Source organism: Ixodes scapularis, unplaced genomic scaffold (assembly GCF_016920785.2).
Source record: "Ixodes scapularis isolate PalLabHiFi unplaced genomic scaffold, ASM1692078v2 PGA_scaffold11__112_contigs__length_91849675, whole genome shotgun sequence".
Taxonomy (NCBI): Eukaryota; Metazoa; Arthropoda; class Arachnida; order Ixodida; family Ixodidae; genus Ixodes; species Ixodes scapularis.
The window spans coordinates 79,376,106-79,386,193 of NW_024609837.1; the positions used below are offsets into that span (position 1 = coordinate 79,376,106).

Consider the following 10,088-nt stretch of genomic DNA (forward strand, 5'->3'; position numbering starts at 1 on the left):
TGCCAAAATTAAACCTGTTTTGCCGTGAGGGCAGCCTGTGCATCAGAGATTTGAGTCATCAGTACATGTAATCTAACCAAGTACAAAGCCTAATCACACAATATAAGCCCAGCAGTCTGACAAGTAAAGAAGAAAAAAAAAACAGTGGCCGGATAGTCAAATTGCTCACCTTGCCAGACGGTGCCTCGGGACAATGGCAGCATCTCCTAGGTGCAGAGCTTCTGGTCTGTGCATCAGAGAATAGGCATTAGCAAACATGATCTATCCAAGCACCAAGCCTAGTTTTACAAGATACGCTAACAACATGAGAAAAAGAAAAACAGTCTGCAGCATAGTTGGTTGCTTACCTTGCCAGACAGAGCCTCGGGACTATGGTAGCGTCTGTGCTACAAGCAGAGCCTCTCGCCTGTGCGTTAGATTACTCATTAGTATACGTGATCTAGACAAGCACCTAGCCTAGTCACACAATTTTACTTAGCAGCCTGACAAGTAAAGAAGAAGAAAAAAAAGAAAATAGGGTCCGCAGGGTAGTGAATTGCTTACCTTGCCAGAACGTGCCTTGGGACAATGATGGCATCACACCTAGGTTCAAATAGTCATTAGTAAACGTGACCTAGCTAGGCACCAAGCCCAATTTCACAATACATGCATTACAAACTAAAAAAAAAAAAAAAAAACAGTGCAGGATAGTTGGTTGCTTACCTACCCAGAAAGGGCATCGGGACTATGGTAGCGACTGTGCTACAAGCAGAGCCTCTCGCCTGTGCAGTAGAGATGAAAGTCATTAGTACACGTGATCTAAGAAAGCACTTAGCCTAATTTCACAATATATGCTTAACAATATGACAAGAAAACAAAAATCAGCAGGCTAGTTGATCGCTTACCTTGCCAGACGGTGCCTCGAGACTATGGCGACATCTGTGCTAGCAGCAGAGCTTCACTCCTGTGCGTTAGAGATTCGAGTCATTAGTACACGTGATCTAACCAAGCATCTTACGTTATCTCACACTTCACAGGTAGGTGAGATCACTTGCATACTACAAGCACAAGGAGACACTCGCGTTTTTGAACCATTAACACTTCGACACCTAAGTGTTGCTGTAGTGTGACAAAGTGTATGCTTCACAAATGAAAAATGCAATAAAACGTGTAGTCTAATTTTACAAATTTTGCCCAAGAAAGAGTCTGACAAGTAGGGTACCAACATGACAATTCAAAGTTAGCCAAACTCGAGCTTCGCAAAAGTTAGCATCCGCGGGTACAGCCACTGCACATGTTTCCGAATAGAGCTCTCAAAGTAACGCCAAACTGAGCACCTCAGACACCGAAGCTGGTGAATGCTGTCCTAGAGTTCCTGCATAGGCTCTCTACGGGAGTCAGAGTTGCGCGTCTGTTATCCACACGCTGACACGCCGCTATTCGCCCAGATCCGATCATGTGAGGAGCAAAATCCAAATACTGTGCAGGAAAGCCGCCGATACGGCCGTTTCGCCGACGTTGCATCTCCTCAGTGTACGTTCCCCTGCTTTTGTCTCCTCCTCCTTTCCTGTTTTCCAGGAAAGGAGATGGAGCACGTTGCTATTCGCCCAATCCAGTGACATGAGGAGCAGAATTTTGTCCCATGCAGGAAAGCCGGTGCTCCGGGGTGAACGCGCAGCTCTGGCTCAGGGTTGGCAGGTTGGGTTATAATTATAAACAGCCCGATTGGGCTACTCAGTTTTGTAATAGGCGGGAAAATCTGGTGGTTGGATATTAAGCTATTTCATACCCGATATTCAACAATTTTCAAAGCCTTAAACATGATATTTCTGTGCCGGGTAGAGAAAAACAATCAACTCAAGGGGTTAGGAAAGGAAAATATCCAAATTAGAAGCGTGAAAATACAATATGTGGACCCTCATTGGTGTTGGTTGCGGAGGTGCAATATCGTTTTTCTGAAGTTTTTTGGCACGATTTAATACCGCAGGCAGGGGTGGAGGCACGTGTTTCCAGAAGGAGGGAGGAAGAGGAGAGGGGGCAGCTTAACAGATGTTTGAGAACCCCCTTCTTTCGCTGCACTAAAATATACATGGGGACGCTTTATCCTCTTATTGCCTTCTTCTGTAAATAATTGTCTTATGTCATGTATCACGTTACCCGTGTTCCAAAGAAATGTAAATACCTTGCAGGAAATTTTATGTGTTGGGCTATTTTTATAGCCCGACATTTGGCTATTCTTGGGCACAATATCAGGAAATTCTGACGGGTTAATCTGCAAATACCTGGCAACCCTGCTCTGGCTACCGTCACGGACTACAAGTACTTGGGTGTACACCTGTCCACGGGTAGGAACTACATCCAAGCACATGAATCGGCTGTCCGAGCAAAGGCCATGAGGGGAAAGGGAGTGCTGGCAGCAACGTCCATGTGGGCTTTCGACCGCTACGAGGTTGCTCGTAGCCTGTGGAAGATGGTGATGGTGCCCGGACTGACTTTTGCGAATCGGGTACTGTGCACGTCGTCTCAGACTCGGGAGTTCCTAGAGGTTAGACAGCGGGAGGCGGGACGGATGGCACTCGGGGCACACAGGGGGACTCCAAACGAAGGGGTGCATGGGGACCTCGGATGGTCTGCTTTTGAGTCGAGGGAAGCGGTGGCTAAGCTGTCGTACTAGAGGCGTCTTTGCGGCCTCGGAGAGGAGCGATGGGCCAGGAGGGTGTTTAAGTACCTCGTGTACAGGAGTGTAAACACGCGCCTGACCAAACGGGTGGCCAGGCTCGCGGGGAAGTATGAGGTACCACCGACCCTGCTGGACGGCCGGCCGCTCCGAGAGGGAGTTGCGGACCTCAAGAAGCACGTGCGGTAGGTCGAGACGCGAAGGTGGACGAAGTCGGCCACACGAAAACCATCAATGACTGTGTATGCGGCCTCGAAGCGGGCGATCGAGCGGGAGCAGCTGTATGATGACTCCAGGGGCAGCGGCTTGCTTTTCGAGGCACGAACGGGGACCCTCAAGACCAGGCTGTGGAGATCGCGATATGACGCTGGGGCCCCAATCGCCTGCGTCGCCTGCGGAGCAGCAGAAGAGACAACCGAACATCTGGTGCTGCAGTGCAAGGCCCTCAGCCCGTGCCCCCAGGTGGACCACCTGCCGGACGCGCTGGGCTTCCGGACGGCGGAGCGGGGGGATGACGGCGAGGAACACGTCGAGACCACCAAGCGCCGACTAGAGCAGTGGTGGGAGATTTCCTGGCGGCTGTGGAAGAGAGAGAGGCGAGCTGGGCCGGACGTGCAAGCGCAAGCCGGACAACCGATGTTTTCCGCCCAAGTCGACCTGCCCCACACCGAGGACCCGACCGAAGCTCCACCACAACAAGAACTCGGCTAGACTTGGCTAGAAACCAGACTAAGCAAGCCTTTTTTTTTTTTTTTTTTTTTGGCAGGCCATCGCCGGAACTTCCGGCGAGCGGCCACCCGTTACAAAGGGACGCCACTAAATCCAAATCCAAATCCAAATCCAAAGGTGGCCTACGCAGGAACTCCATGCTGCCCTAGAGTTCCTGCAGAGGCAGCCTACGGGAGTCAGGAGTTGCGCGTTCATCCCAGTAGCTCCGGCTTTCCTGCACTTCAAGGCTGCTCCTCACGTGACTGAATTCGGGGAATAGCGGCCGCCGCGCTCTACCTCCTCATTTCCTGGAAAACAGGACAGGAGGAGGCAAAAGCGGGAATATGCACACCGAGGCGCTTGCACCGTCGGCGAAGCCGCCGTACCGGTGGCATTCTTGCACGGCATTTGGAGTCTGCTCCTCACGTGATCGGATATCGGCAAATAGCGGCGCGGCGGCACGTGGAAACCAGACGCGCAACTCTGGCTGGAGCCTTTAATCTCAATGCAGCACTAGAGTACCAGTTCCTGTATAGGCTCCCTACAGGAGCCAGAGTTGCGCGTCTATTTTCTACGTGCCGCCGCGCCGCTATTTGCCGAGATCCGACCACGTACCGTGCAAGAAAGTAACGTTGCACGCGCCCCGCCGTACGCACCCCTGCTTTTGAGCGCGCCGCGCGCCTCGAGAGTCAATGGTTCCAGTACCCTCTCCCTCTTCGTAGTGGCCGAGCAGGGATAGAATATGGTTTCGTTGTGTCGACCTCGGGGGCGGAAGATTACGCACGATGGGGACAAAGGCGAGTTTGGGGGAGCAGTATCTAGGTCACAGCGCCTCAATGGTTGAACAGGATGTAGCTGACGTTTTGGGTGTCGAACGGGTGGGAGAGGCCTTGCGCGCGCGTTATTTTCTCGACACTTAGCCTCGTGTCGAGGTGGCAGCACATAATCGCCAAGAGGTCCAAAAGTCGCATGAGGAGCTGGATCAACATGCCGTGCACGAAAGACGGCGCTACGAAGATGAATGCGCAACTCTGACTCCCGTAGGGAATCTATAAAATAACTCTAACTGCCTTGTCCCGAAGCGCCACCTTAGTTCCATCATTCCCACTGAAAATCGCATTGCATAACCATACGTGCGAGCGAAGCCGGTAACAAGCGCGAGCATGTTGCTCTGCAATCGAACTACGTTTCACCGACAGATCGTTTTATAGATACGCGATGATTCATCGCCAGAATGCTTCATCGACAGCACAAACTACCTTTTTTTCTGTAAGGAGCTGCCTCACACTGTTGCCACGAAGCGGATAGTGCGTGTAGGATACACCCGCGACGAAATGTTCCTACAACGCTAAATCCGCGTAACGACTGTCGGTGGAACGGTAGTGCCGACGAACGAGAGTCCATAAAACATCTGTCCACAAAAAGTGTTTTTTTTTTTTTTGGCGAAACGATAGAGATTCGTTGCTCTGAATGACGCCAGCTCTACACGCAAGAATAATGTCTCGAAGCTGCGATGTCGTGCTTGTTTGTACACTCATAGAACCGGGCACCGCCACCGCGCGCACATGCCACAAATACAAAAGCGAAGAAACTTTGACATAAACAGGAGAAAAAGGAAAGTACGTCCCCAGCTAGCAGGCCCCATGCCTCGCAAAACGCAGCATCCAACGAGTGCATGTAAACGGCAGACTTACCTTTATCGGGCGGGCACATCTTGGTTTGTGACTGCAGCTACGTGCCAAGCATCGCTTCGTGAACACGATCCGCTTTGTCCAACCACCTTCTAAGAAAACACGCAATTCAAAATAGCGCCAATGAACAAAGGCGATGTCACCCGCCAGCCGAAGCAAAAGTATGGCCGCCGAAGCACGCCGAGATGGAATGCAGGAGGTGAGGAGGTCAAGTCTCCTAGCAACACGAAGGCCAGATAGCGCGCGAAACGCGATCGCTATCGCGATAGGTTGTCAGTCGGATGACGTGTAACCAGTGACTGCTAAACAGGACGCGCGCTCTACTCTATTACCGCGCGCATTTTGTTTGTTTTCTTGCGCTCTCCTGATAGCACTCCCTCTCCCCTTTTTGAAAAAGGAAAGGGGGGGGGGGGTGTAATGGTGCACCTGGCAACACCCTCGCCTCGCCCGCCGATTCCTTTGGGAGAGGAGGATTCGCGTGATGGGAGTGCGATTACGCTCGCCGGGTGTCTCCAGTCGAAGGGGGGTGTAAGGGTGCGCGATACACCCATATACACCCTTTTTTTCTGAGAGTGTACAGAGGTGAGCTTTACTCTTGTCACGACGGTTTATCGCGCTATAAAGCCGCCTATTGAACTCGTATAAAGTCTCGAGAGGGCGGTTTCGAATGCCGGTGCACATGTCATCGGTGTAGGCAGAGCAACGACGTAGCAATCGCGACGCGAGTGCTGACTGCGCCTCAATCTAACCGGCCGCGCTCGCTCTGTGGAAATGTAAGCTTGGGACTCTCGAGCCCCGTTAGCTTACTGAAGATGCAAGACACTACTTGGTCGTCGCGAATCCTTTGCCCTTCGAATGGCTGCGAAGCCGTTCCAGCGCTCGGCGTATACCCTACGCAGCGTCCTCCAACAACCATTCGCACAGCATCGGAACCCTCCGTCTGCGAGCGCCGGCGGTTCGCCGTCGCGGGGATTATGTTCGCGGGAGTTCATGTTCGCGGTGTTTCATGTTCACCGCAGGAGTTCATAAAATGCTTCCATTCAAGTCGCAACGATAAATCGTCGGCGCTCGCAAACTGCCAGTAGGCTCCAGAAAGGTTGCGATGCTGCGCGGGCGGTCGCTGACAGGCGCTGCTGCCTAGGGTACGCCGAGCACTGGAACGTTTTCGCCGGCGTTCGCAGGACAAAGAATCTCAACGACAAAGCAGCGCCCTGCATCATCAGCAAGTTAACGCTGCTCGAGAGTCCCACGCAGTCGTCTCTCATTTCGCGATTGCTGCGTCGTTGCTCTGACTAAACAATTCACAGTTCTCTCGAGACTTCATGAGCGTTAAATCGACTCGCCTATAGCGCGATAGAGTGTCGTGACAACAAAAAAGCTTACCCCGGCAGGGGCGTAAGCAGCGGTGCAATGTCCGTCAACGCCCATGTCGAGAACGGCGAAATATACAAAAATAACAGCCGAAAAAAAATTAATATCATTAGGCACGCGCTACCCTAGGTGCGTCCTATTATCTTTCTGTTCTGCGAATTCAACAAATCAGCAAGCGCTGTGGCTAATTTTTCTTCTTTTTCTTTAAATTATGAGACATTAAACTCATTGGAGCTTCTTGGAGCACACATCCCCACCATGAGTCATCATGGTGCTCAGAGATTGTAATTGATGGCAGTGATATAGACTGAACTCACGGATGAAAAACCTATTACGGCACAAATTTCTTAAACCACTGAATCATAGATGCCACAACCATGCAAAGATTCCCAAAATTGACGTTTAAAAATGCGAACCTAACAGTGTACACATAATTCAAAAGTGCTTGGTAAAAATATATATATATATATATTTATTTATTTATTTATTTATTTATTTGTGGACATCCTGCGCAAAGAGAAGGTATTCGCCATTAATTATTCATTTTGAATTAGAATGTGGGCTAAAAGGCGTAAAATATGATATCTTCAAACATGCCTCGTTTTGGGTCACTTCTGGGAAGTGCAGCTTTAGAAAGAAGTCCAAAAGCTGGGGGGCCTTCATGGAGCTGTCCTGTTCACTCGGTAGTGACAGCAGAGTAGACGCTATGCGTGTTTAAGGCCAATCATGTCTCCGGTTAGGGTCCCGTGACAACTGTCTCGAAGCTGGTGATAACGCTGGACACGGCACCTGCCTTAAGCCCAAGGCCACACATAGCATCCACTGCACTATCAACCTTGGCTCGAACTGTCAACAGGATATAAGTGACACATTCTCTCGCTGTGTTCATTGTTGGTATGCCCCTGAGGATTAGTCTTTGTGATCGCACCCCCGTTCTGGCCTTGAAGGAGCTCTGCTTTTCAATTTTTCTGTTTTCTCTCTCTCCCTAAGCTAAAAGCATTGCAGAAGGTGCGGACTCGGCGGACCAATCAACCGTAGACTTTCTATCGCTTCACTCCGCTCTCTGTGAGCATGTAACGGAAGGAGCGTGATCACGTGGTTTGACGGATGACGTAATAGCCGCTGCCAATCCCGGAATGAAGCTGCTTGCGGACCTAGTTTCGCGTGTCGTGCGGTCCGCGGGGCTGCTGTGGATTTCGCTTCTATGTTAAAAGGTATCCCGATCGAAAAGTCCTACCCGTATGTCGGCAACAAGCGATTTCTTCAAAGAAGCCCAAGACATTCTTGTGATGCGTTCAGTGTTCGGTTCGGCAAATGACAGCTTGTGCTACATCGTGGTGAATCTTCACGGATCCCTTCCTTCTCGGTTTTGTGTTTGAGTGGTTGGTCTGCAGTGCCCGTGTCGACGTATATTTCGGATTACATCTTTCAAGTCCGGTATTTTGAACGTAAGTGCGCTGCAACCTACTCGGCGACAATTGACCGTTCTGTAGTGTCTATCTCCTGGCAGTGCCTATCTTCTGACAGCTGGGAGAATAATTTCCCCGTAATTCTACCGCAGTCGCCTGCCATTAGCTCTCTGAAATCATGTGAAAATTGTAGTTAGAATACTGACATTCTTATTCTCTCTGCTTTTTGTGAAAAGACGTTTCATGGACACCTTTTTGTGGATAGACGCTTCATGGACACACGTTTAGTCGGCACTCGTTACGCGAATTGCACGCTGCAGGGACATTTCGTCGCGCCTGTATTCCTGAGGCGCGTGCTCACCGACTCAGCCCACCCGTTCACGCCACTTCTTGGGAAATCATTACAAAAAACAAGCAAAAAAAAAAAAACATATTTTGAGTTGTTTATGAACGTCACGTGTTGACGAAACGATCTCGATGAAACGTCTTTTGATAAACTGATTGCAGCGCCAATGAGTGGCGACTGGCATTCGAATTTCGGGGGGAAAGGGGGGGGGGGGAATTCGGCCGGCTGCCGGGGGACTAGACACTACCCAGGAATCGCCTTTGGTTCTTGTTTGCTTTACAATATTCTCAGTTGTATAACAGCTCAGTAGTACCTCTTCACATAGTAGAGATTGCTTAGTGTGTGCTTGTCTACAGAATGGGCTGTGTGTAATAAACTTCTAGGAGATTTGAAAACAATACCTTGTGTCTGTTTATCTGCGCTTTTGCAAACACCTGAGTGAGTGCATTTGTTTTTTGTTGTTGTTTTGTTGAAATGTTAGCTCTTTGTTTTAAATGGGGCTATGAAGTTCGGCACGTCTCACAAGGTTTTTTTTTTAAAGATGTCCAGTGACAACAAATAATTTGTTTCACATTTCATACGATTGCGGTAAAAAGAAAAACTACAGGCAGCTATGGCACGATGGTAAAGAGACTCATAAGACGAGATATAGAAGCTATAGCAAACCATACAGAGAGCAATAGGCAGCTAAAGAAATCATAGAAAAAGCCATAGGCTTTTTCTATGATTCCGGTGTCTAAAAAGATCCATAGGGTAAGGCATAGAGATTTCTACAGCACACCATACAAGATGCTATAGGTGGCTAAAGGAACCATAGAAAATTCTATAGGCAGCTGTAGCACGGTGGGTATAGACAACCATAAGACGAACTTTAGAATGAGCTGTAGCGGACCATACAAAGAGGAATAGGCGGCTAAAGAGACCATAGGAAAAGCCGTAGGCAGCTATAGCACGGTGTCTAAAAAGATCCTTAGAGTAAGCCATAGAGATCTCTATAGCAAACCATGCAATATGCTATAGGCGGCTAAAGAAACCATATGAAATGCTATAGAAAGCTGTAGCACGATGGGTATAGAGAACCATAAGGCGAGCTATAGATTGAGCTATAGCGGACCATACAAAGGGCAATAGACGGCTAAAGAAACCGTAGGAAAAGCCATAGGCAGCTATAGCACGGTGTCTAAAAAGATCCATAGAGTAAGCCATAGAGATTTCTATAGCAAACCATACAATATGCTATAGACGGCTAAAGGGACCATATGAAATGCTATAGAAAGCTGTAGCACGATGGGTATAGAGAACCATAAGACGAGCTATAGAATGAGCTATAGCGGACCATACAAAGGGCGATAGACGGCTAAAGAAACCGTAGAAAAAGCCATAGGCAGCTATAGCACGGTGTCTAAAAGGATCCATAGAGTAAGCCATAGAAATCTCTATAGCAGACCATACAAAATGCTGTAGGCGGCTAAAGGAACCAAAAGAAAAGCCATAGGCGGCTATAGCATCCTTTCTAAAAAGACCCATAGACTAAACCATACCGAATTCGATAGCAAAATTTCCATTGAAAAAGCTATAGACAACTATAGGGGAGACCATAGGGAAAGCTATAGACAGCCATAGAAACGGCTATAGCTAATTGGGCCAATTTGCTATAGCCGGCCATACAAAGGATTTTCTATAGCCGACCATAGACCATTTTTGTATGGGAAACGCGCCAAGAAAACGCGCCAAGGGACGCCGCAAGAGAGCAAGCTCCAACGACGCTACTGACGTTATCACTCAACGAGGCCTAGTGACGTCGCAACGAATGGCGCCAAGAAAACGCGCCAAGGGACGCCGCAAGAGAGCAAGCTCAAACGACGCTACTGACGTTATCGCTCAACGAGGCCTAGTGACGTCGCAAC

At 49.3% G+C, this 10,088-nt stretch overlaps 1 long non-coding RNA gene and 1 pseudogene across 1 annotated transcript; one reads left to right on the forward strand and one right to left on the reverse strand.

Moving 5' to 3' along the window:
- Positions 1 to 555: 555 nt before the first annotated feature.
- Positions 556 to 5,097, reverse strand: LOC115324937. The gene is made up of 3 exons (XR_005715838.2): positions 5,059 to 5,097; positions 885 to 943; positions 556 to 761 (listed from the first exon to the last, which is right to left on the reverse strand). It is a non-coding gene; the product is annotated as an uncharacterized LOC115324937 (long non-coding RNA).
- Positions 2,291 to 3,471, forward strand: LOC120841796 (annotated as a pseudogene).
- Positions 5,098 to 10,088: the final 4,991 nt, after the last annotated feature.